This window comes from Centruroides vittatus, unplaced genomic scaffold, assembly GCF_030686945.1.
Source record: "Centruroides vittatus isolate TY-2023 unplaced genomic scaffold, ASM3068694v2 contig_12, whole genome shotgun sequence".
Lineage (NCBI taxonomy): Eukaryota > Metazoa > Arthropoda > Arachnida > Scorpiones > Buthidae > Centruroides > Centruroides vittatus.
Genome location: NW_027120767.1, coordinates 133,485 through 147,146, shown reverse-complemented (window position 1 = coordinate 147,146; position 13,662 = coordinate 133,485). Strand labels below are relative to the sequence as shown.

The window sequence follows — 13,662 nt, the reverse complement described above, 5'->3', positions numbered from 1 at the left end:
CTGCTAGTTGTTAGTATAGGTCTCCAATTTTTACTCATTCATTGGTGACATGACTTATAAAACCAGTTCAGATAAATATTGTGCAATGGTTAGCTGCCAGAATGGCCAGAGTGTTCTTTATAAATGGTTAGAAACTGTACACGATGTACACGAAAACACGATGAGTTATTAATCGCACGAATTATTAATTAAGCTTTAAAGTGGGTGAACAAATCTGCTCCTCCCCCACACACAATAATACCCATACATACAGAAAAAAACCCAAACTTTTTGCATTTCTCGACATTTCAAGGTCACTGCGTCAAAATTGTAAGTCTTGTAAGATCATTCGCCATACTTCTTTAAAATAAAAAGAGTAACAAATAAAAATCATTTATTACTTTCCAGACACTTTTATACGTAAAGTCGGACTTAATGACGATTATACTCGTTATCAGCAATTATAATTTTTTATATAAACAATTCGTATCCTTAAAATTAAGCTTTTTTTTATTTCATAATAATTAAAAATATTTTTCAAAAATTTAATAATAAAATATCATAATAGATGGCGCCACACACAAAGTTTTAAATGTCGCTGAGAAAGTTAAGCGATCGTGGCTGGAAACAGTGAAACCTCTCTTAACGAGCACCTCACACAACGAGTATTTCGCATAACGAGCAAAACAAATTGTAAAAAATTGCCTCGCGTAACGAGCGATATTTCGCATAACGAGTGATGAGGAGAGGGGAAGTCCCGAATTGTGCGCATGCGGCATGCCCCATCAGTCTGTGTTTATTACTCGTTCCGTTAGCATCTTAGTGTCGCTTGTGATCACATACAGGGCCGGATTTACCAATCCAGGGGCCCTGGGCACAAATTCGGTGGGGCCCCCCTTTAAGAGTAGGAAAATTTGATGATTTAGAAAATTTACACAAAGTACTGTACTTTCAACTAGATTTCAATTAGGAAGTTGTAAATTTCATTTAAAAATAAGGTTATTGTAAACATACATGTATATTTTATTGTGTAAAACGAATTATTTTAATTTAATTGAAAAATACCTATGTTAAATTTTTTCCCGAAATTTTCCGATGTTTCGTAGGTTTTTTCCCGGGTTTGGTTTTCTTTGCCTGTGGCCCTCATGATTAGGCCACACTAGCCTGTCGCAGTAATATGAAAAAATTATGTTTAAACATAGTTTTGTGGGGGCCCTGGGCACAGGCCCTAAATGTCCTTATGTAAATCCGGCCCTGATCACATATTTTTCTAAACTTGTGTTCACACATACTACTAATAAACATGAACTACCATAGCCCGTTATATAATAAACACGCCAAACGATATGCCAAATTCTTGGGTTATTAAATTTAATGACCGATTTCAAATTAAATTTTAGAAATGTCTGAATTAAAAATTAACTATTTATAATTATTAAATTTAATACGAGATAGAAACATAACTGTCTACCTCTAGTCAAGTTAATTAATTTCTAATATTTAATTATAGCCTTTACATATCACTCCAAACGATATGCCAAGAATTTGGCATATCGTTTGGAGTGTTTATCAAACATATTAGCTGTGATCTTTCTTTTGTCTTTTGCAAATTGAATTCTCATTCTAAGATGATTCATTCCGCACTAGAAAAAAGATGATAATGATTCACGCTCCTTAACTACCAAAATTTAATAGCGCCAAAGCCCTCAAAAAACAAACAAACCTCCCTGCAAAATTTCAGGAATTTTCGACTAAAGTCACAGGCGTTATTAAGCTTCAAATAGGGTGAACAAATTCGTGTCCCTCCTGCACATACACTAACATCTATACATATGGAAATTACCCCGAATGTTGTTTTTTTTTCATTTCACGACGTTTCAAGGACCCTTGAGCCCAAAAATGAGAAAATCTGAGAGGGTCATTTTGCCGGACCGCCGGATACTTTCCACCGGTTATAACAGTCGGGGAAACAAAAATTATACAAAAGGTAACGAATTAAATGAAAACTATAATTTTTTAAAAGTAAAGAACATGAGTTTATCCGGCGGGACGATGCAATGTTTTTGTTCTCCGACACGTTTCGTATCATTTTCTCACGGTTATTCAATATATGTTTAGAACATAGCACAAAACAACTTTACTTATTAACATTCAGGATATAGGAAAAAGAATTGACTCGTCACTCATCTCATTGGATACAGATGTTCATCATAAAAAAATTCCGAAAATTATTAAATAAACAAATAAAAATAACGTACAGTTTTGTACATTAAAAGACAGGAAAGAAATTCCAATACTCTGGTGTCAAAATGGAAAATCGACTCGTAATTTAACGTAGACGTCATCACTCAGTCAGGGAAAATTTCATTTCTTGTAAGAGATAAAACATGTTATAAATTCTTTGGAAATTCCGTACGCGAGAATTTATAATCTAAACAATTGCAATTGAATCATCGTTTAGTTAATTAAACGTCGGCCTATCATAAAACTGCTTGAATGTAACGAGAATTAAACATTCACCATTGATTAGGCATCAATCGGGATTAGAGACTAACGTCAGGATGGCCGAGCGGTCTAAGGCGCCAGACTCAAGATAGACTCTTCCTGTATAACGCAGGACCGTGTATTCTGGTCCACGATAGTGGGCGTGGGTTCGAATCTCACTCCTGCGATGTACTTTCCTATTTTTATGTACGGTTGGTCGAAAATGTCTATTTTAATGTGACGTAAGCGCCTGAAGATAATTTGTAATTGTTTTGATTCGAAATTGTAATGATAAGTGGTTCAGAAGTGTGCAAATGTTGAATTCCGTTTTGAGGCCTTGGCAAAAGTAGAATAAAGTTATTGAAACATTTATAAGCCTCGAACAGAAACTCTGCTTCGCACACACAGGTGCGGCGAAGCAGAGTTTCTATTCTAAATTCAAAGCAAAAGAAGTTTCCGAATTCTACTGTCGCTGTCGCCTTCATTTGCACAAACGATGACAGGGGCGAAGAAGAAAAAAAGGCCCCACCGCGATTTGAAGTCGGATTGCTGGATTCAGAGTCCAGAGCGCTCACCATTACACCATGGGACCTCACACAAACACGCGTGTCGTATATCACCCTAATGCATTGCAGATTGCCTTATCGACTATCGCGTAAAGATATCGCCGCATCTGTTGTTGCCGATAATGGAAGTTTCTCCGTCTGCACTTTCCGTTAAAAAGCGAAGCTGTTGCCACAAATCTGTCAAAATAATGCTGTCGCAAAGAGAATGAAGGTTGCGGTCATTAAACGTGGTGAAAAAGAATTTAAGAAACGTGTTTCGTTTCGCCGAATCGTTAAACGACGCTCATCAAATTAGATAACGCGAAGAAAGGCGACGTTGTTTCGTCCTGCGCAACGCATCTGTCGTATATCGACAGATATACGACAGATTACGATAAGTCTTTTGCGACGCTCAAATTTCCGTTGTATGTAATAATGTCTGTTGGCACGCTGATTTTCTTTTAAATGGTCTTTTGGGAATTGACACGTGCGGAGGTCTCATGGTGTAACGGTAAGCACTCTGGACTTTGAATCCAGCGATCCGAGTTCGAATCTCGGTGAGACCTTTTGTCTTTTTTTTTTGTCGTCGAAGCTCGTGCCCTATGCGGTTATGACCTCTTAAACATGTTTTGGGGAAAATTTTTTGCCCACCTACAAGCGGCATTTGAAACATCTGTAGAAAAATCTGCCGCAGGATAGCATACAGTGCCTATCTGTCTCTATTTCAACCGTATTGCACTCAATCAAAAATGTTCATTGTGATATTTATTGTGTAATCGTCTTACAATAGCCAAGAACTTTTGACCAATAAATATCTAGCCTTATCGTTGTAGTCGCTGCCGGAATAGTAAAAGCGTTTTATACTTTACATTTTTTCGTGTACAAATCAAATAAGTGTTTAAATCGCGTTAATTTTAATGTAGCAAAGTTATTCGATTTTAATTCTGACGATGTTTCGTGATTTTAATTAAAGTTTGCGTGTTAAGCAAAAACACCAAAAAATCTGTAAGTTTTGTTCGTATGAAAGACAAATATCGTGAGTTCTCGTGGAAGAAATATTTAAATCACCGCACAGAAACGAAGAAACGATATTATTTACTTATAAGCCATTTGTTTTCAAAATTCTTAGAGTTGCAATTAAAAAAGTAGACAATGCCGGGCGGAAATTTGCAATTATATTTTTAATTTTTTAATTTAAAAATAAATGTTCTCAATCTCAAATTAGTACTGTAGTGTCTCGCCCCTGTACATCATAGTTTTTCGTTAGCAATAGAGTCGTGCCTGTCATCTATTTAACTCCTTTCAGAAAAATAGATTTCAATTGAAATAGTGACTTCCCTCTTGCATCGCAGGTTCATATATAGTTAATGGAGGCCTCCCGCCCCTATTCTTTCCATATCTGATCTCGACTTTCATCTACCTAACTGCGTTCTCGAGATTAAGGAAGGCCAGACAGGCGGGCGACAGTGGGCATTTATTAGATCTACAATGGTTTCAAATTGCAGCCCAACAACAATGTAGAAACAACAGTTCCAGAAGATTCTACCGTGCCTCTATTTAAGTCAAATCGTATTCAAATCTACTTAGTTTATGAGAATTTTCGAACATCTAAACTCTAACAAAATTGATTCTACCTGGTCTGTGGGGATCAGTGAAAGACTACGGACAAAAAGCAGAATGATCTGTCTATAGAAAGACAGATGCGGAAACCCCGAAATTCTGTCAAAAAATCTAAATTTTTAACATCAATTTAAACAGGGTTAATTAAAACCATGCAAACGTTTTCGAATAAGTGTTAAATATTAAAGCAGTTTATATACTGGATTTTTGTTTTCATCTAACAACATAAAAAAAATTTAAAAGAAATCTCTATTAGTAACCCGATTAAAAATTGCAATCCAGCAGTGTTTTCAATCCAGCTGGATTTTTGCTGGACCAACATCATCCCATCTGGATCCAGTGCGGATGTATTTTTGGTGCAATAAAGTGTTATCTATCTATCTATCTAGTAATTTATGTTTTTATTTTTTATTTTTTTAAAATAAAAGTTTCTTAAGTATTTAAAAAAAATGTTTTATTATTTAGACTGGTCACTATAAATCAGTAAAATTTCTTACACATTTAGGTTTAACTTCGGTTTAACACTTGAGATAGAGATAATTAACTTTAAATGTTTAGTTAGATTATAATTATAATGTAATCTTTAAGTTAAATAATAGCCAAAGGTAATTGTACTAATTAATATTATCAATATTACATTTATCTTTTAGAAAAAACTCTTTAATACATCTGTTAAAGTGTTCTGGTATTAGGTCCACAAAACCTTGAAGTTTGATATCAGTTTTATCTTCTTCTGTAAGAGTAGTAGCAGCATCTGATGGGTAACGGGCTTTCTTTGTTTTCTTAATTAAAATTAAAATAATTAAAATTAATCTAGAAGATATTATTATTAATTATTACTGCTCTACTTTCAGACATGAAACTCTTAATTTTGAGTTTATTTATCGTATTAGCTTTTACTGTTTTGGAAGTGGAAAGTGATCCTTGCAGTTGGGTCTGTAAATGATATTGTCCCATTCCTGGAATTTGCGATGTGACGTGAAAATTGCTGTGCCCAGATCCTCCTCAAAAATGTGTAAATTTTAAAATAAAAAATTGTTTGATTTATTTAATATTTGTTTTCTTTAATTAATCTTCTATCAGAATATAAGAGAAAATGAAGATATCATTTTCTATAGATAACATTAAATATTTATTTAACAATCGCCATCTTAATATACCACTCTCTTTTGCTAAGATATTTGAGAATTAAACATACTTTAACGATCAAATTAAGAATATAGAGTGACTTATGAGCTTAAACATTTGTTTTAAAAGCTACTTTGAATTTTAATAACATTATTTTTATTTCAGGAAAACTTATTTTTTCCCAAGTTCAAGAGTTTAAATTATGAATGTTATTAAGTGAGTATACTCTATATAGGTTATATATAATATTATGAATAATAAAAGCATTTAGTTAGAATATATCAGAAGTTATTTTTACATTAAAATCAGTAGTTGTTAACCTAAAGTAATATAGTATCACTCAAGGCTATTGTAGTAAACATTTAAACCATTATAAAAATAATGGCTACCTTCCATGTATTGTTACTAAATAAAAGTTTTGTTCAAAAGTATTCAGAGATCAACTTCAATTTAATCTTTTAATAAAATTAACTTAAATCAACTGTTATTTTTCTGTATTTAATTTTTAAATATAAATATATATTAAATATAATTTTTTAGCTAAATATATTGTGAGGGGAAGAACGGATATTTTTAATCTTCTCTTCAACAAATGCATTTTATAATTTACATTATTAAATTTATATATAAATTAATATAATATAATATAAGCTTGATTAAAATTTACTTTTTTCTAATTCGAATAAATTTTTTTAAACTTTGTTTAAAAATTGCAATTTTAAAATACTGTATGGTGTAACTACGAAAATGGGAAAACAAGCAGAACTTTAAAGGAAATAAATGTCATGTAATGGATACATAATAGAATTCTGGAGTAATTTTATTATATATTTCATTAAATTTACGAAACACTTTATTATATAAATTATCACATAAAAAAATTAATTTGAAATTTCATTTTTAAAATATTTATTGTTAAATTAAGTGGTCATTTACCGAATTAAGTAACAGTTTGCAATGCGTAATTCGAGTAAACAAACATAAATTTTATTTAAAAAAATAAGCATAATACTAGTAGATTCCGTATACTCCATACTATGTACAGTACAAATACTAATCGGCAGTAAGGATGAAAAATTGCTCTTTTTAACCGAACAAACCCTTTTCTAGTTTAATCCACTAATACAAAAATTTTAATAACGTATTTAAAAAAATGTTTAGTTTAAAATGTTCAATAATGGCTAAAGAGTAAGCAAAATTACGATTAAAATTTGATTACTGTCTAAGAGTTACTTGTCAATATAGTCCGGACACGAATATAAATATTGCGATTCGCTACGTAATTTAGATAAATCAAATAATTTCCCATAAAATTTACTTAATTTATAGAATTAAAACACGCTTGGAAAAATTGTTTTTCGTAATATTAAAATTATTAACATCTAAAAGTGATAAAAATTCTAAAGATTTTGTCTGAAAATCTGTCAATATAATTACAGTATGATTAAAAAAAATTATAATTAAATATAACTTTGCAAAAAAACGTACATAAAAATAACATTGAATACTCTTTACTTTTTAAATCTTAAAACAATTCACGTAGTCAGAGAGCTCCCTGCCAGTGGCTATAGCAGTGTTTTTCAACCTTTTTCATTGAGTGGCACTCCCGATTGAAAAATAAAAAATCGTGGAACCCTTGACCGGCTGCAGATCTAGAATCTGAATAAGGGGGCTAATGGGGGAGCAGATGAATTTTTTTTGAGAAAACGAATATTATGTACAACGCTGGGGTGAGGTCCGGGGAGGGAGTCCCTCCCCGAGGAAAAAAAATTTAAAAATTGACAGTTTGAAGTAGCATTTTAATACAAAAATAGTGTTTCTACGTGTTCAAAATCAAAATTTAGGTCCACTGAATTTTGTCGAAATACTGACAATGAGTTATCTTGAACTACACATAAGTAAATTTCCAAGAAAATGCCTAAAGATCCTAAACTTTGCGACACCCCACCCCAATCGTGGCGCCGCGGCATCCCGGTTGAAAAACACTGGGCTAAGGGATAGAATCGTTGAAAGCGTTATACGTGTAACTTCCACCAGCTAAACCGGGTGAGGTTGGTGGTCTGTAAAGCGCATGCGCAAATGCCTATAATCTGGCTGCTTGGAAGCTGACCCGGTTTCGACAATACAGCGCTTCCATTCCGCCACTGATATTCGAATATACAATAGCAATCTTATCGTTTTTTTTACATGTAGTATAGAAATTTGTAATAAGATAAGTAATGCATTATAATAAAATATTAATTTTAATTATATGAAAATAATTGCACAATATGTATTTATTTTTTAGAAAATACTAGGGAAGCGGCGCTTCCACCGCTTCCAATGACGGCACGCCACTGTAAAATAATATAGTACATTAGAAAACTTTTTCATTCTACAAATGGCTTCCATAAAACGAAAGGTTGATCTTGACTGCCGTATATTTAATGATGAATGGAAATGGAAATATTTTTACTATATACAATAATAAGGCGGTTTGTCTTAATTCCAGATTCTGCGAATGAAACAAGCTTCTGTGAAGAAATTTTGATTGCCGCATTATTAGAGATTTAAGAGGGGGAAAACCAACTTTTTAAAGCACATAAACAAAGAAAAATTAAATTGTTTGCCTTAAATTTTCAATAAAAAAGGAAAATAAAAATCACTTGTTAACTAATAAAAAAAAATTAATATAGGATAAATAATAAATTTCAGGTTAAGTTTAATACTTTAGTAATCTTTGATAAACAAATTTAAATATATATATTTATTTATTTTCGAACGATAACTTTTATTGTAAATGATGATAAATTCATTTAAAAACACAAATAAATTACATTTGATTTTCTCAAGCAACAGATTTAACCCTTAGCTTCTCGCACTAGCTGTGTAGCCGTACTCAGAGAAATCTCAAGGTCGTTGGACTAAATGTACTTACATTATGTAAAAAATTCTTATAAATTCAAATATTTGTTTTAAAAATATAAAAACAAAGAATTTTAATATGGAAGAATGTGTACTTTTATTTAGTATATTATTTATTGGCTTATATTTTGTATTATTTCTAAAATACATTCGTAATTTTTGGTTTACGTTAATGATTTGTACAGTAATTAAAATTTTATCTAATGTAATTAAATTTTAAGTCTAATTAATGTACTATTGGATAGTATACTATTAATTATGTGTTATATAAAAGTATTAGTTTATTACATTTGATGTAAATTATGTTAATTTTATTTTTATTAAATTTTTACAACGGTTCTTTCTTATCCAACTTTCGAATCCACAGTGCTGCCGTTTTACGTACGTTTTTACATATACGTATATTCTACATGTAGGTATATTCTTTCATATACATTTAGTTTGCTATAATACATAATTAGTCTGTTTAATTAATTGGTAGATTTAATAATATATAAATTGCAGAATTTTAGCAATATTACAACTTTTTTTTATAAAAGTTTACTTTTGTAAGATTCATTTACATATTTTGATTAATATGTTTGGGGATACTACAGATTACTATCTATGGAATTTCGGGACTTTGAGTATATATCTGAACTGAGGGGACCGAGACGAGTTCAACGATACTTTACTTTTGGACCGGAGACGAAAAATAAAAAAGTTATACTTTTTTCGGCGATCGCGCGATGATAGGGAGTCGCGTCGCTCTCCGCTAAGTCGGCCTCGCTATCGCGATCGGGAGTCCTGTCGCCTGCCGTTAAAATTGCCTTTAGTGGACGTTTCCCCCTTTTTTTATTTCGTTCAAGAACTACCGTGAATCGATCACTAGTTTAGCACATGGCGGCGTGTGGTGGCGCCCATACGAGAGGTCAGTCGGGCCGCCATGTTCGCTGCCATAACCGAAATGGCGATCGCGCGATGATCGGAAGTCGTGATTGAAAAATTAGTTTTTATAAAGTTTTTATTCAAGTTTTTATAAAGTTTACTATAGTCACTACATATTCTAAGGCCTAGTTCAATGTAGTACTCAGATATTTTGATGTGAATACTTACCTGTAAATAATGCAATCCATTGTGCATCAGGGGCTTTGCTTCATATTAAGTGCCTGCCATCCTCTATAACAGCTAGAATAAAATGAGCACTATCAGTACAGACACCAACATCTTTCGGCTCTCGTATCGCGTTGTTAACCCTCTGGGAGATGACGGTAGTCCGACGTCATGGTTTGCAGACTTTACCGCAAGATGGCAGTACTAGCAACTATGGTGCTGTCTTCATGAGAGCATGAAAAAAGTATGGTAAGTGAAAAAAGTATGATAACTTTTTTATTTTTCGTCTCTAATCCAAAAATAGGGTACCGTTGAACTCGTCTCGGTCCCCTGAGTTCCAATGTATAATCAAAGTCCTGAAATTCCATAGATAGAAATCTATAGTACACCCAAATGTTTTCATTTTAGAGCAGGGGTTCTCAAAGTGGGCGATACCGCCCCCCTGTTGGCGGTGAGTAAATCTAGGGGGGGTGCTGGAGGCAGGGTACTGAACGGTGACCAAAGGCAAAAGTTGGAATCACTGATGAGTTAGGGGACGTTGGATATAACTTTATGGAACAAAGGGGGCGGTGGATCGGAAAAGTTTGAGAACCAATGTTTTAGAGTATTATGAAATTTTTTTTTTAAAGTTAAATTCACTTGTTTGGATTATCCTCTGTCCTATTCATTTTTGAAATTATTAGCAGAGGCCATAAACTATTTGATGCACACTATAAGCTTTATTTATTTTTCTTTCATTGTATGTATAGTGTACTGAAATATCCTCTAATGTAGCTTGCATACATCATTCAGAACATGCATTTAACAGATCATGATGTAACATTGTGTATTTTCTCAGTAGTTTAATTTGTAAATTAAGAACCAGCTTCAAATTATTATGTTATCATTAATACATAATTTTAAAATCTTTATTGATAATTACGTCAGTTATACATTTAAATAAGTAATTGTACAATTACAGAAACATTAACTTTTGAGAAGCTTTAAAAATAATGCCAATACATTTTAAATTTATTACAATTGACCTTTAAATGATTATTTGAGAAATTCAAGTGTAATTATATTTATTTTAGAATATTAATTTAAATAAGATAATAATGTTTTATTTGACAAAATTTTCTAAATATAAATGCTATTGATATGTTACCATTAATATCTTTCTAAATGTTATAATAGCTGGAATTGGCCAACATAGACGAAGTGCTGAAAAATGCAAAACAAGATGTTATATTAAGATACGGAACAATATTTCACGATGCAAAGACAGACATAATTGCACCTGTAGAAACTACTTTAAAGGAAGAAGAAGAAATAGAAAAAGTAGAAGGAAGTTTAAGCGAAATTCTTGAAGAATGTATGTTTGAAATAAAAGAAAGTTTAGTTTTTTTATTCAAACATACATTCAACAAGCATACAAAGCATAGCTTCTTTGCTGTTATATTTCATATAACAGCAAACAAGCATAGCTTCTTTGCTGTTATATTTCATACAACAGCAAAGAAGACATGACAGCAAGGGCGTCGCCAGGGGAGGGGCAGAGGGGCAGCTGCCCTCCCCTAGATAGCATTTAAATAACTTTTTTGAATAAGTTTTAATTAAAATAATCTTCTTAGACTTCTTATAAGTTAAAGAAAATGTTTTATTTGAGATATTTCTTTTCCGGTACATAGTAAATGATTAAAACTTTATGAATCGTTTTTATTTTACCTACATACAATTCATATCCTCTATCAATTTACATCATCTTGCCCCCCCCTTACCCATTGGCTGGCGTCGTCCTTGCATGACAGAGTGATGAAATCAAAAGTTCAGATCATTTGTCAAATACTTCATCAGCCTTCTCATATTGAGATATTTGCAACCTGAAAATGCGTTAAAATCTATTCTCGCAAAAGTAAACTATAAAAATTTTAATTAGTAGTACATTTATACAGAATAAATTTATATGAAGAAGTTTTAGCCAAAAATCTGTATTTCATAAAACTCAAAAGAAATTTCAATAAAGTAGCTTGATACTTATTAAAACAAAATGTAATTTTAGAAGTTTCATAAATTATAGTTAAGATTTTAAAACAGTATTATAAAAAAACATTTGCTTACTTGTATGAAATTATACTCTCTCTTCAAGCAGTTAGTGGTAAGTTAATAGCGAGGCCGAGGCCAAAGTTTTAAATGCAAAAACGTGAACGTCCGGTGCCACTTTTCTGTAAGCCTAGAAGTTTGACAATGGTATTTCGAATGTCAGTGGAATCATGCTCAACATTCCAAATGCCATTGTCAAACTTCTAGGCTTACAGGAAAGCGACGCCGAACGTCCGTTTTCGCATTTAAAACTTCGGCTTCGACCTCACTAATAATCAGGAAAACAATACAGACAAAAATAGTCACTGTACAAATGCCAATATAAAACACAAAAGTTACAATTGATTTAATTTTTATATATAGTCTATGGTAACCATATTTAAAATTTTCTTTGTTACTTCTCTGGTTTTAAAAATTCTTAATTAACAAATTGATTTCTAAATTTTCTTAAAGAATAGAGATTAAAAACCATTTTCAACAGCCATGATGAAGCATTGTTGTTAAAGATTATTATATAATTGCTTAACATATCTGTACAACACATTATGTTCTATACATTATAATAGAGGTGTACAAGAATTTTTGCCTAAGCTTTTTAAAACATTTCTTTGACCAAGAGGCATTTGGAAAATCAATGATCTCTGGAAACATGTTTAAAATGTTCATCATAATTAAAGGGAATTTAGTTTCTATCATTCTTTCTTTATTGAATTGAACCAGATTATGAAGAATTGTTAGCTTTGGAAAGAATTTTTCATTATGAGTGTAGGATGTCTAGTAAAAAGTATAGGAAACTGGGAAGGTTTTAAATACTACTGATAAGACATTTGATTATCATGGAAGTTATTGTAAAGATTTTGGCTCTGGCTTTAGCAATTGAAGATTTAGAAATTTTTTTGAAAAACTTAAACATTGAATTTATTTTTAAATAATGATAAATGCCTACGTAGGACCAATGTTTTAAAGATTGAAAAGCTTAATCTGTGCTAATATACAGAACATAGGGCGTTAAACTGATCGGTATAACAAAAACTAATCTTCAAAACAAATCAATAAACTATTTATTTATTTAGGATTGAACAATAGTAATTCTTCAATTTTATACTCAGTAGATTTGTATAAAAGACTTGCATGGAATAATAAATGTGTTCAATTATTATCTTACAGAAATCCTTTTCTGATATTAAATATTTATCAGTGTAAGAAAATTTTAATAGCAACATCCATTCAATTTGATAGTATAAAAATGGGTTCATAAATTAATAATTTAGATTTCTGTACTGAAAAGTCAAAAGTATCACATTTGCATATTGATATTTTACCTATATTCAAAAATTGACTGGTTATAATAGGCAGTGATAACTTAAATAATAATGCAAAATTTTACTGAATGTTTTTTTTTATGTTAGATCAAAATGATATTAAATCACTACATGTGCTTAAACACTGCCTGTTTTGGGAGTTGATTAAGAATTGTACATTATTCCAAAATCAACAAAATTCTAATGATATTTAGCTCTAGCTATGGTGATGTTTTAAATGATGATTTACGAAAAGTAATGACTAATTCATCAATTTTTAAAATCAAACAATCATTTTTATTAAATAAAAGATAAAAATAAATATTGTTAGTAAGTGTGGGAACTATATAAAATATTTACCACACATTTCTAATATCAGATGTAGTCGTGATTATTCGTAGACTAATCCAAAAATCAAACTTTGTACAATTATCCGTGTAATAAGTGATCTTGTCATTTCCATCATTTTCTAACAAATACCTGTAGAGTTCATATTATTCAAAAAGTTGTACAAAATCTTATTAAAA

At 31.3% G+C, this 13,662-nt stretch overlaps 1 non-coding gene across 1 annotated transcript; it reads left to right on the top strand.

Moving 5' to 3' along the window:
• Nucleotides 1-3,502: 3,502 nt before the first annotated feature.
• On the top strand, nucleotides 3,503-3,574 carry TRNAQ-UUG (transfer RNA glutamine (anticodon UUG)). Its single transcript has one exon. It is a non-coding gene; the product is annotated as a tRNA-Gln (tRNA).
• The last annotated feature ends 10,088 nt before the right edge of the window (nucleotides 3,575-13,662 follow it).